The 14,512-nt window shown below is 45.9% G+C and overlaps 1 protein-coding gene across 1 annotated transcript in view; it reads right to left on the minus strand.

Annotated features, from left to right (window-relative positions):
• RAB6B (RAB6B, member RAS oncogene family) overlaps window positions 1-14,512 on the minus strand; it is a 79,351-nt gene that overhangs the window by 32,405 nt on the left and 32,434 nt on the right. The gene's annotated exons all lie outside the window — the stretch shown is intronic.

Below are 14,512 nucleotides of genomic sequence, written 5' to 3' on the forward strand. Positions count from 1 at the left end.
GGGGAGTAGTTAAGGATGGGAAATGCAGGGTGAAACAGATGAAGGGAATGAGGGGGAGTTCCACTTTCAGTAATGACAGAGCTCCTATGAGACCATCCCTCACACAGATTGTTATTATAAACTTTGAAAAAATTACAACAAACAACTATCTGAAGGCACTGGAAAGTGGCCAAAAGAAAGTAGAAACTGGAGAAAAGACTTAAAAGGGAACAGCACTGGGTATGGTTCCTTTCTTTAATGACTTCTCACCTGAGTATATGCCCCAGTTGGAGTGGCTAAAAGTTGGAAAGAAACCCACAGCATTACTGGTTGAGAAATCAGAGGACAGGTAATAAAGCTACCACAGTAGACAGAAAGTATGAAAAGTCCTAGAAGTAAAAAAGCCACAGAGAAGAGACCCTGAATTCTGCATATAAATGTTGCCCAAATCTCTGAATGATCCAAGCAGACCACAAACAGCCTACAGTATAGTGAAAATAAAACAAAACAGACAAATAAATCTAAACAGAACTTCCAATTGATACCTTCCACAAGGGAGAGACTTCAGAATTTGGGTCTAGACAATTTAGCTGCCCACTAAAAGAAAGAATGAATACTCTTCAAAGGAACAAACAGAATCCACTGTCTTACTCACAATGTATAGGATATAACACCAAAGTACTAGACTTATGAAGAAAAGTATATTAGCCACATTAAAAAAGAGAGAGAAAAAATAGAGATTAAGGTAACCCAGATATTGAAAACAGCAGGCAAGCATTTAAAAACACTAAATATATAAAGAAAAATACGTTTATAATGAAGGCACAATTTTAAAAATCTCAGCAGAGAAAGAGTAACTGTAAAAAGAATCACATATAAATTTAGAGCTGAAAAATACAGCTGAAACAAGAGTTTGGAAATAGTGAACTTGAAAACAGATGAATGGAAATTATCCAAAAGGAATCAGATAGAGAAAAATTTCATAAACAGAGGCTCAACAACCTATGAGACAATATCAAATAGCTTAACATATGTTTAACTGAAGTCCCAGAAGAGGAAGAGACAGAGTAGGGGACAAAAATTTTTTAAGAAATAATGATCAAACATTCCCTAAATGCTTAAATGAGTCACATTTGCAGATTTAAGAAATTCAGCAAACTCCAAGCAGGATTTAAAAAAAAAAAACAGAAACAAAACCCATGTCTATATATAACTGAGTCAAATTGCTAAAAACCCAAGATAAAGATAAAATCTCAAAAGCAGCCAGAGGAAAATGACACATTGCTTACAGGGAATGATAATAGGGATGATGCTGACTTAGAAAAAATAGATGCTAAAAAATAGAGAAAAAATAGATGCTAAAAAATAGCAGAATGACATCAGTACAGCACTAAAAGAGAAAAGAAACTGGAACCAGAAATCTAAATCCAATATTTGTCAAAAGTATGGGGAAAATAAAAATATTTTTAGATAAATGAAAACAAAGGGAATTTTTGGCCTGTATAATTTTACAGTGAGCAATGTTAAAAGGAAGTTGTCCAGGCTGACAGGCAATGATACTAATGGAAACTAGGATTTTCTGAAAGAAATTAAGACTATCAGAAATGATAAGTACATGCATGGGTACACAGAGGACACCATTTTAGACAAAAGGAATTCAACATACCCTGAGGTGTGAAGTCACACATTTTTTTCAGGAAACCAAAAATAATTCAGGGAGAATGGACTGTGAACTGCCTATAGGGGAGCTGGGGAGAGAACAAGAGGGAGCTAAAGAAGTGGATAAAAGTCATAGTTAAATAGAGAACCAAGAAATGAACCCAGCTACTTACCATTATTTGATCTTTGACAAGCCAATTAAAAACATTCAGTGGGGAAAGATTCCCTATTTAACCAATGGTGCTGGGTGAACTGGCTGGCAACCTGTAGAAGACTGAAACTGGACCCACACCTTTCACCATTAACTAAGATAGACTCTCACTGGATTAAAGATTTAAACTTAAGACAGGAAACTATAAAAATACTAGAAGAGAGTGCAGGGAAAACCCTTGAAGAAATCTGTCTGGGCAAGTATTTTATGAGGAGAACCCCCCGGGCAATTGAAGCAGCTTCAAAAATACACTACTGGGACCTGATCAAACTAAAAAACTCCTGCACAGACAAGAACACAATAAGTAAAGCAAGCAGACAGCCCTCAGAATGGGAGAAGATATTTGCAGGTTATGTCTCCCACAAAGGTTTAATAACCAGAATCCACAGAGAACTCAAACGTATAAGCAAGAAATGAACAAGTGATCCCATCTCAGGCTGGGCAAGGGACTTGAAGAGAAACTTCTCTGAAGAAGACAGGTGCATGGCCTACGGACATATGAAAAAATGTTCATCATCTTTAATCATCAGAGAAATGCAAATCAAAACTACCTTGAGATATCATCTAACTCCAGTAAGATTAGCCCATATCACAAAATCCCAAGACCAGAGATGTTGGCGTGGATGTGGAGAAAAGGGAACACTTCTACACTACTGGTGGGAATGCAAATTAATACATTCCTTTTGGAAAGATGTTTGGAGAACACTTAGAGATCTAAAAATAGATCTGCCATTCAATCCTATAATTTCTTTACTAGGTATATACCCAGAAAACCAAAAATCACATTATAACAAAGATATTTGTACCAGAATGTTTATTGCAGCCCAATTCACAATTGCTAAGTCATGGAAAAAGCCCAAGTGCCCATCGATCCACGAATGGATCAATAAACTGTGGTATATGTACACCAGGGAATATTATGCAGCCTTAAAGAAAGATGGAGACTTTACCTCTTTCATGTTTACATGGATGGAGCTGGAACATATTCTTCTTAGTAAAGTATCTCAAGAATGGAAGAAAAAGTATCCAATGTACTCAGCCCTACTATGAAAGCCATAAATTAATAGGCTTTCATATGAAAGCTATAACCCAGTTATAACCTAAGAATATGGGGTAGGGGGAGAGGGAGGGGAGGGAGGGCGGAGGATGGGTGGAGGGAGGGTGATTGGTGAGATTACACCTGCGGTGCATCTTACAAGGGTACATGTGAAACGTAGTAAATGTGGAATATAATTGTCTTAACACAATAACTAAGAAAATGCCAGGAAGGCTATGTTAACCAGTGTGATGAAAATGTGTCAAACTGTTTAAAAAACCAGTGTATGGTGCCCCATGATTGCATTAAAGTACACAGCTATGATTTAATATTAATAAAAAAATGACAGCAGATGACAGCAGATAGCAAAAAAAAAAGTCATAGTTAAGAGGGACTTCCTCAAAGCTAGGGCTTTAGAAAGATGATTCTGGCTGAAGCATGGGACAAAAAAATGTTAATGAAACTCAGTACTTATCCCCAAGACTGCACCAGAAGGAGGAGGACAGGTAGTTTGAGGAGAAGGAAAAGAAAGCTTATTAATTTGCTGGCAAGTGAGGAGAATATCAGACTCTTGTCTTAAAGTACCATTGTCCTATCTATAAGTAGAAATACAGAGCTTTTAGAAGGAGGATTTCAGCTTAGTACTTTTGCCTGTAGGCTTCTGTTGATCCACATTCTATGGTACAAAGAAGAGAGAAGGGACACTCCCTGCCCCTCCTGACTATTGGCCTAAGGCAAAAACGCAGGTTTTAATTCCCAAAAAGGGTGTAGGGAGTTAAAGAGACAGAAAACACTTTTACCCTTTTTTAGGCCATTCCTTCTGTTACATGGAGACAAACAGGAACCTGCTGCAAAGATCTAGGAGACAGATAGGAGGTGTGGGCAGGAGAGAGCAGGGTGAGGAGGAAGCGGGGCATGTGAATGCTATCGAGCAGCGCAGGTGCAACTCAGTGAGGGTGAGAGAAACAGAGAGGTGACTGAGACAAGGTATCCTTAACAAGAAAAGGAGGGAGTGACTTGCATGTCTGGGAACACTATCTCCACTTTGCAGATGGCAAACTAGAGCCACACAAAAGGGAAGTAATTTGCCCAGGGCCTCACAGCAAGTCAGCAAGGTCATAGGGACTAATTTGCATCTTCTCTGATGCTAAATTATGTGCTTTGGGGAGGAAATAAGAGATGACCTTCATGGGCTGGCTCCTTTAAAGAATATCCCAGGTAGGGTAACCCTAAGAGATGGCCTGAGGTGCTCCTCTAGAAAGATCTGCAGCCACAACACTAGTACCCACCACATGTATATGTGACCATGCTTGGGCTCACTTGTGCTTCCTGTACAGAAAGCCATAAAGTAAGATCTAGGCTGATGGACATTTCCCTCCTCATGGGGATGAGTGTCGTACAGGAATGGTCTTGGGAAATAGCTGGACTCACCAGCTAATCCAAAAGTCTTAACATCACAGCAGATGGTACTCCTGGGGGTACTGGGCTCTGTCTGGAAGCTGCATCTACCGCCATCTGATTGTGCCAAATTAGATCTCAGAGACCATGGGCCCAGGCTGCTTTGCCTCTCCAAAAGCGTTTCAGAGACAAGCGAGCCAGGTGAGGTTGGCATTATGCTTTGGAGGTCTGTGAGGATCTGTATCACAAATGACCGTGTGAGCAAAGTCCCTACCTCACTGGTCACACTGCCAGTAGACACCCTACCTGCCAAACCATTTCACCTGCCTCTGGCCCAAAGAAAACCTTGAATCTATACCTGACCACGTTCCTGCCTTACAGTAAGCACTTGGCCTTCCACAGTCCAGTCACCTGGGTCAACATATCTGCCAGGAACAACCAGTACAGGGCCAAAGGCCCACAATGGGCCCACCCATTGAAAGTGTTAGCAATGTCTGGCTCACCACACAAACCTGTGAGATTCTTGTCATTAGCACATGGGAACCATGCACGGTGTTTCCTTTCCCTGTGGCCACCAGAAAATTTAGAGCTCAGTGCTCAGCTCCACACAGTATTTTTGCAATAGCTATCTCACTTACCCTCTTGTTCCTTTCTGGTGTTAGTTTTTTCTCTTCTGCATCTGTACTACCATCATATCTGTGGCTCCCACCTCAGGTCCACTTTGGAGAAATGTGGAGACATTAGACGAACACCTGGCTATCCAGGTAGGTCACACACTCCTGCAAAAGGTCCCAGCAACCTTGTGATATCTTGTGACCTGGCACAGGGTGTACCCCCTCTCAAAGGACAGCACAGGTCACAGCATATATGATGGGAAGGTGTGAGTGTGTGTGAGCTGAACATGGGGGAGGAGGGATACACACATGTCCATGAACTAGTAACATGTCTTTATTTACACATAGGAGTATGCGTATGTGGGTATGAATGGGTGTGCTTTGCTTGTGTGGGTATGAGAGTGTAGGGGTGGGAAGGGAGTCACTTCTGCTTTAAAGGTAAAGCCCAGACTCATGATATGTACATAGCCCCAGTGATCCCAGGCGAATAGGAGCCTTTGGGGCAGGAAGTGTATGTCCGCCTGAAAATCTAGGTTGCATGTCATTGCCTGCCAGGACAGACAACAGAGGAGCCTCCATGCACCCTGGCCTGGGGGAACTGCCATGCTGCTAGCAGAGCGCCCCACCCAAATAGACCTGGGTAGAGTAATGTGCCCAGAAGGCTCCGGTGACCTCTGTCAGTGTTGACAGGGTCTCAGTGCTCTGTTGGGCTTGGAAGAACACTGGATTGGAAGTGTCCTGGAAAAAATGTTAACTTCCTTGGCCCTCTAGTTTCTCATCTCTAAAACAAGGATAACCATCACATCCTTTAAGAACTGCTGGATGGAATGAGTTAGGCTACATAAAGATACTCTGTATTCTGTGATATGCTGCATAAACAAAAACAAGGAGTTGTTATTAGTGACCAGCTGACCCACGGATTTAAAAGAAGCTGTAGAATCTATCCCGTAGAGACCCTCCAACTTTTTTTCAGTCTGGTTATGTGAAACACAGCCCCTTGAGATGATCTCTGGAACAAAAGTAAACTATGATTAAGTATTTCTGGGAAAGGCTGCATATTCTAGCTCCGGTAGAAGCTCTCTAATGGAGCTTTTCAAAGCACACTGGCACATAAAGGCTCTAACAAGGCCTGTACTGAAGAAATATGAACACAATGTTTCCCCAGCTTCTTTGCCCTAGGAACCTCTGTGGTTGTGATCCTCCTTATTAATATCCCAATAATCTAGTGTTCCCAGAGCTTCAGGAAAGGCTGAACTTCAAAGAGATGTGATCTAAAGGAGATAGCATCACCCTTTAAGCTTGCTAAGGAGTCTTGGTCAAAGCATTTGTTTTCTGCACTTCATTTTCTCTTGTGAAGTATGAAGCAAATTGTTTTTGCCAGTAACTATTCCATAGGGATGTAAAGACAGGATACTAAGACAATCTGAGAGTCACTCTGGCAGCTCGCCTGCCTGCCAGGCCAAGATGCTCTCTCCCTGCGCGACTGTGCTGTCTGCCCCTCTGAGGAGCCTGTGCTGCTCTCCACTGTGATTAAGTTGCCCCACACCCGGCAATGCCTATTTTATTCCTTTAAAATCTTTGGCCCTGCAAATAGCATTGACAGTGAAAACCGGCAGGCACTTAATTTTATACAAAATGTGAGGAATCCTATAAGCACAGATTTCATAGCCACATCCACAGTCATCTTCTCCTGAACATGGTATTAACTGGTACCACAGTGGTTCAGACACACAGTGCAGAGTGACAGTACATGACACCTTTCCCTCCGCACAGGGAGAGGGCATCTTGGACTCGCAGGCAGGAGAGCTGCCAGAGTGAATCTCAGGGTGATCCCCGAGGAAAGAGATGTTTCCTGAGGCACTTGTTGAAATCTTCCTTGCTATGTGCATTTACAATGAAATATAATTTTGCATCCACATTCTGACAGGATAGAGTAATAAAGTCTGCAGTGGAAATCTGCATGGTAATTCACATGAATTGACTCAAGATTCTCTTCTCGGAAAGGGAAATAATGAAAAGGCCATGTATGTGCGCCTTCTTTTAGCCTCAGCCAGGCCTGGGCCCAGGGCTAGGGAAGCATCTCTGAGTGGCAGAAAGCAGCTGGGTATGACAAGCCCTTGACAATGAAGCTGCTGTTTGTGTTCTGCTCCACCAACCATTAGATGAAAGTATCAGGGTAAAGTCATGCAAATTAGCATGCAAATGAGCCTGGCAAAACTTGAGGATTCAGACTGGCAAGTGGGTAGTTGAGAGGGAAGAGACTGCAGCCTCTGGGAAACACGCTGGGCATGATCTGTCTTTGCCAGAAGCTCAAGAATGTGCTCTGGGGGAGGGGATGGTGGCTCAGGAGGCCTCAGTGCAGGCACCGGCTTTCTTTCAGACACCTCAAAGTCTGTACATTCCCGGTGGCTGGTGCCACTTTTCTCCCACCAAAGAGTGTCTTGTCCTTTCATTACCACCCAATTTAAATATTTATTGATTACTCTTTTATTTCCTAACTGTGGTCTGAAATGAACCAAACAATAAGCGCCTTCAAACTTCAAATAAAGGGTTAAATTTCGTCACTATCAGTATCTTCAAAAGCTGCATCACACAGTAGGGATGTGTGGCCTGAAGTCCCTGAGAGCTCTCCTGAAGGCTGACAAATGGATCCACCTGCCAGCTCTCACTTCAGCGCTCATGGTGAAAGATGCTCCAGGTGCTGGAGTTTTGGGGTCATCTAAGAACCTACCTCTAGTAACTTACAAAATGAATAAGAATTATCACCAGGTAATAAGGATTACCTGGAGTACAGAACTGCATCATGAGTCTCATCTAACTTATTAAACATATCAGGAGCTACTGGTGGACTCACCCTATATCCACGGGCAACCTCCTACTCCCTTACTTCACATTACTTTAGCAAGTATAAAAGCTGAATTCCGCTTTCCTGGTCATTCCAGAGTCTAAGGTGATGGTGTAACTCAATTCTGGCCAGTAAGAAATAAGAAGCAGTCTGCTGGAGGGGAGAGATTTCAGGAAAGCTCTTGTTCTGCTACCTTGAATGAGGACAGAATGAGGGCACAAGTCCAGCCTCATTGCACAGCGAGCCCACCCCAAGTCCCACCATGACTTTGTGCACCTTTAGAAAACCACAACCCTTCTTTGTTTAAGCTACCATTAGTCCTCCTCCTGTGCCAGAAGACAACTATATCCCTGGTTTGTATGTGCCGACAAAAGAAAAAGAGAGAGACACAGAGGAGAGGAGAGAGGGAAAGAAGAGGTGTTAGAGCCTGGGCAAGTCTTCCTCATGAGTGTCCAGAGGGGGCACCTGGATGACAAGGGACGCTCCAGTGAGTCTCTGAGGCAGGGTCATCTCCCCACAGTGACTGGCACTCAGATTTCACTATATAATACTATTAGCTCATATTCTGACCCCAAACATAATGTTTTCAGAAGATGGAAACTCTGCCATATTAATACAATAAAGTCATCATCATATTGTAGGGTTAGCCAAGGACTGGAGTTAGTGTTCTGCCAGACGTCCGCAGTGTCAAGCGCCATCCGGCAGTTGCGAAGCGCTGTGCGTGTGCAGGATAACCGGGGCACCCACGTTCCACGAGCACACTATTGGCAGGTTACTGTTCATTTTTCTTCATCATTATCAACTTGGTTTGTTGGAGGGCTGTCGCTACTTTTGTTTTTGTTTTTCTACACAGTGTGTACTAACACATCTCTATCAACAGAGTTTTGCCCCCCCCCCCCCGCTTTTTTTTTTGTAAGAGATAGCCTTGTTCTGTTGTCCAGGCTGGAGTACAGTGGTACAATCACAGTTTACTATAAACCTCAAATTTCCAGGCTCTAGCAATCCTCCCAGTTCAGCTTCCCAAGTAGCATGGAATACAGGCAGACATTACCACACCCCATTCATATCTTTTGTTTTTGGTAGATACAGGGACTTTCTACGTTGCCCATGCTGGTCTTGAACTGTCCTCAAGTGATTTTCCCTCCCCAGCCTCCCAAATGGCTGGGATTATAGACATGAGCCACTGCACCTGGCTTTGGCACATGATTTTCCATGATCTTTAAGACCTATATGAGGTATGATTAAATACAAATTGGCAAATTCCTACTTCCAAAGCCTAGGTGACAATTGTTCAAATAATTTGCAGGTTATAAAATGCAATACTGAAAAACTGGAAAGCTTGGCCAAGTCAGCCAGCTGAGTAACAGGCCCAAGACTTGAACCCAGGCCTACTTTAAAAGGAACGCCTCTACTAGGATAGAAGATCCTGTCCTGCTGGGGGTGGTTACTTGGATACCACACAGGGACATGTGGCATCTCAGATTCTGTGGACAAATGCCCCTCCTTCTGGCACTTCACCTCCTTTCTACATTCCTGTCCTGGAAAACTTGTCAGTCATTAGGGCTTTAGGAATCCAGATTCTACGCAACATTTCCTGGGCCAGCCCCACAGAACAGCCATCTTCAAACATTTTACTTCCCATTGGGTTCTTCCTATTTCTTTGTATTGATGCCATCGACATTCTTCCAGGGTGTGTGGACAGAAACGTGGGGCCCAATCCTCTTCTGTGTGTACCCATGAGACATGTTCACTTGCCCCTTCCGCTGTGCTGTGGTGTCTCTACGAGGCCCGGGCCCCTCTCTCACCTCCCATACACCCCGCATGGCTCCTCCTCACCCCTGCCCGCCCTTCCACACGCACCCCTGAATCTGGGTCTGTGTGTGCCCTGCTCAACTGCCAGCCCTGCCCCCAGCTCACCCCTCCGTCCCTGCCACCTACGGGCTGTGTATCTTTGATCCCCCCAGTGCCCAGATCAGGAACCTCTACTGTACTCTCTTCATACCCAGGGAGCCCAAGACGCCTGGGCCTTCCACAGTCCAGTCACCTGGGCCAATGTATCCACCAGGAACAAGTGGTACAGGGCCCAGGGCCCACAAGACTTTTAGGGGCCAGTGAAAATGTCGTAATTTTCATTTCTCTTAAAATCAGAAGAAGAAATGAATATAATAGTAATGAATTTCACCTGAGTTATATTCATCTTTATATCAACTAGCTATAAAAATATAATTTTTGGCCTAGCACTCTGGGAGGTTGAGGCAGGTGGATTACTTGAGGCCTGGAGTTTGAGACTAGCCTGAGTGAAACCCTGTCTCTGCAGAAAAACAAAATCAAACAAACAAAAATAGCCAGCTGTGGTGGTACATGCCTATAGTCCCAGCTACCCAGGAGGCTGAGGCAGGAGGACCTCTTGAGCCCAGGAGTTTGAGGTTGCTGTGAGCTATGATGATGCCATAGCACTCCACCCAGGACAACAGAGTGAGACTGTGTCAAAGAAAAAAAATATATATCTATATTTAGAGACCTGTATTAGTTTACCAGCGCTGTCATAAAAAGTACCACAGATTGGATGGCTTAAACAACAGAAATTTACCTTCTCATGGTTCAGGAGGCAGGGTTGGCCTCTTCTGAGGCCTCTCTCCTTGACTTGTAGATGGCCGTCTTCTCCCTGTGTCTTCACTTTGTCTTTCTCTGAACATGTCTGTGTCCTAATCTCTTCTTTGTATAAGGATACCAGTCCTACTGAATTAGAACACACCCTAACGACCTCACTTTATCTCTGTAAGGAGAATATAGTCCCATTCTGAGGTACCAGGGCTTAGGAATTCAACATAGGAATTTGTAGGAGGTAGAACTCAACCCATAAGAGGCCCCATGAAGGCTAAAGTACTGACGGCCCATGAAAGTCAAAATGCAGTCCTGCCAGTAATCCATCCACAGGCCCTGCTATTACTCTCCATCCAGTGGCTGAGCTGCTCCCCACCACACACACGCAAGTCCACAGTGAAGGACCACGACACTCTGGCCTTCCATGAATGCTTCTTCAGCAGGCAATCCTTCCTCCCACCAGTGTGGTTGCCTCAAATCCACCCCTGCCCCCTGTCCTTCCCCTCCTGGCTTCTCCCATCTCCCCCAGGCAGGCCTTCCTGCCCACCAGTAATCCCTGGCTCATCTGATGCTCCACACACCCAAGGGACCCCACCATTAGCACACAATCCTTCCATAACTCTTCATGAGTTTCAGCATTGATGCAGAACTGGAGAATGAGGAAGATGCTTTGATGACAACAGCAGAGTCTCGTGGTGAGCACTGTGGTCACACCAGGGGTAGCTGTGAGGCCCCTGCACTTTGAGCATCACAGCCACGCAGTATCTGCCTCCTTGCAGATTTGCAGCTTGGTTACCCAACAATGGGATGTGCTTCTTAGAGCTGTGCGCCTGAAATCAGTTAAGACATGCACACACGCCCCGGCTAATAGATAGGCAGGACTCTGACATCAGTCTTCGGGATGGATGCAGCATCCAGATGCCCCGAGGATAAGGTCCCGGCTGCACTTGATTCAGCTCCTCTAAGTCTCCTGCCTCTTCCTGATCAACTGCACCATGCTGTGGCCACATGGAGGCCCTCTCCCCTGTGTCCTGTGGGCTGACCAGCCTCTTGCCTAAGCGTACCCCCTCTTCAAGGTGGGGGACCAGGAGCTTTTCCCACCCACAGAGGGACAAAACATCTCTCTCCCCACTGTCTCCACTGCCAGGAAGAGCTCTCTGGAAGGCAGGGACCCCACACCTTCATTCATATCCTTACCCACCCCACCCCTCCACCCAGCAAAAGGTGCTCAGCAACCTCAGCTGACGCTATAGTCCTCCCACCCCTTTCTTGTTCCTTCAGTGTAGGGGAACCACAGACCATTGTCCATGAGCATGGGTATGTGTCCATGGAGAACCTGAGGCACATCAGCAGAGGTGACATGGGGGCTCAAGCCTTCCTTAAGGTGGTGCTGTGCCTGGCAACCCTGACCGCCTGAGTCCGGCTGGATAAGCTTAGCAGAACTTGCTGCCCCAGAAACAGAGACGTCAGAGCACCAAACACAACATGAGACAAAGCATAACTTTCCACACACTGCGATCCCTCATACCTGCCCCTCCCTAAGCACCTGGAATGTGCTGCTCGGGTGCCCAGTGGGGACCCAGCTCCTCTCTGAAAGGCCAGATCAGGAAGGGGCCTGCATAGCCAGATAGATGCCTTGGAGACCCAGTAACCAGGCCCCAGGAAACATTCATATTTATTTTATTAAATCACCTTGCAATTATGACACAAAGGAATCATTTGGAAAAACTTCATGAGAACAAAAGGTCAGTGGTTTTCTGACTTGTGCCGTGACATGAGGCCCAGGGACGGGCCAGTGGGCTCCAGCCTTAGCTGTAAGTTCCTTGTAGTCACCTCTGAGGTTTTAAAAATGCTAATGTCTGAGCCAGACTGTGAACGTCTGGGCCATCTGCCCACCCCAACCCCCATGGCAATGCTAACATGCAACCAAGACAGAGGACTGTGAGATCCAGAGGAGTGCTGCTGCTGCTGCTGCTAGAGTCTCCCCTCTCCCCAGCAGCCACTGCCGAGGCTAAAGCCTTCCCCATGCCCTGCTGCAGGTTTGCACATGGGGGGCCCCAACCTGTGAAGAAGGGGGCCCAGCCCCAAAGACAGCCCAGGCTCATCACAATGCAGGTATCAGAAGGGATTTTGCTATAGTAAATTTTGGGAGTAATTGCTTAGTTGGGGTTTTCTATAAGACAACCACTGCAGGCAAGACTCTCATCTGGCTGTGAGTTTTGACTTTTCACTTCTTCCAGGGAATGAATTTAGATGGGTGGTGAGAGGTGAGAGCATACATGTGACAAAAGGAGAATAAGGGCGTGTGTGTTGGGGCAGGGAGGGAAGTGCCAGGCAGGAGGAGGTGGAAGACCTGGTCTGTGGGGCATCTTACTGGACCTGCCAGGTGGATGAAGGTCCTAAGAGGTCTAGCAGTGGGACCAAGCTCCATATACCCAGGACCTCGTGCCAGCCCCTGGGGCCTCATGCACATTCAGCTTCAGACTGGGAGGACTCACTGACTGCCACCAAGGATGGCATTGGACACACCCTCTGCCCCCCATGCCCTAGCTGAGGGCAGGGCAGATTCTGTGGCCAGGTCACTTTCTCCTCTAGCCTCTCCAAACTCAAAGCAGCACCTGACAAACATCTTTAATGAGCAGATGAGTGGGGAGGGGGTGGGGGACAGAAACACTGGAAGGGAGGCTGGGAGGGTAAACGCCTTCACAGGAACCGTCTGGGCATCTTGGCTAATCAGGCAGAGCAGGCCCTGCCAGGCTGTACTGGCTGACAGACCTTTGTGGGGGAGCAGGGAGTGGATGTCGTGCAGGGAACAAGGTGACGTTCACCCCCTTGGGAGTCTTGACTACTTTCCAATGCCTGTACCACCATGTTAAGAAAAACAAAACAAACAAAATAATATTTCCCCTTCTCCATCTCCAGAGAATTCATTAAATGAGCTGTATGTACAGAGAATTGGAAGTCTAGCCTTCTGGCCTAATTACCATTTTTAAGAATACTAGGGAAGGAATTGCACCTGCTATAATATTTTTTTTTTTTTTTTGGTTTTTGGCTGGGGCTAGGTTTGAACCTGCTACCTCCAGCATATCGGACCAGCACCCTACTCCTTGAGCCACAGGCGCTGCCCATGCTGTAATATTTTTAAAAAGAAAAGCCAGTGCCAAGGAGGGCAGTGGTCACTCTGGGATTTCTCTCCATTTTGCCATGACACTGGGTCTCTGGGACCATTCCAGTGAGATCTAAAACCTGAGGCACACAGTGTTTCTCCAGGTCACTTTTGTGCCAACTGGCCATTTGTGACACCAACTATGGCCAGGCCTTAGTTGGGTCTCAAGGAGTCCTGGCCTTAGCCAAGCCCAGAGCCCAACTCAGAGCTAGAAGCACATGAATACCAGGGAAGCTAAACTAGCCCTGAGGACTGCGTGCTGCAGGGGAGAAGGTCATGGAGGAGGAGAACAGAGCATGGGCAGGGCCTTGCTGCTCAGAGCAAACATTTGCTCTCGGCCTTGATGAGTCAGGAGAATTTTCATAGCAGAGGAAAGGAAAGGGCATGCCAGCGAAGGTAATGACATGAGCCAAGGTGTGAACATGACGGTATCACCACATGCGGACAGGCGAGCAGGGAAACCTGCTAGCCCACATGCTAAGGCTGTGCACATCAACTCAAGACTCTTCTCCTTTCCCGCACAGGAAGTGGGACAAGCCATTGGCAATGGGAGATGACACTTGAGGTGGAGGTGGGTAAGATTTTGAGGAACTCTAATAACATGGGAAAGAGCTGAGGTTTTGATCCACGCCACTGGGGACCACAGCAAAGACCCTGCAGCCACCTCCGTCATCCACCACTGCCAAGAACACCAACCAGCCAAGAGTCGTGCTGTTTTTTGAACTTTTTTGAACATTAAGTTACTTATAATGTCTCATGTTGAGACACCAACAAAGAAAAAGGACTTATAATGTCTCATGTTGAGGACACAACAAAGAAAAAGTGTGACCCTGACAAACACCCTACAGCCCACATGCTAAGGCTGTGCACATCAACTCAAGGCCCCTCTCCAAGCCACATGTTCTCACACAGGCAATTCCAACAGGTCAACTGGCTCTCTAGTATTTCAGACCACAGCCAGAGTAAAGCAGAAGTAAAGTAAAAATCAAGACCATCGCAG

Source organism: Nycticebus coucang, chromosome 8, assembly GCF_027406575.1.
Source record: "Nycticebus coucang isolate mNycCou1 chromosome 8, mNycCou1.pri, whole genome shotgun sequence".
NCBI lineage: Eukaryota > Metazoa > Chordata > Mammalia > Primates > Lorisidae > Nycticebus > Nycticebus coucang.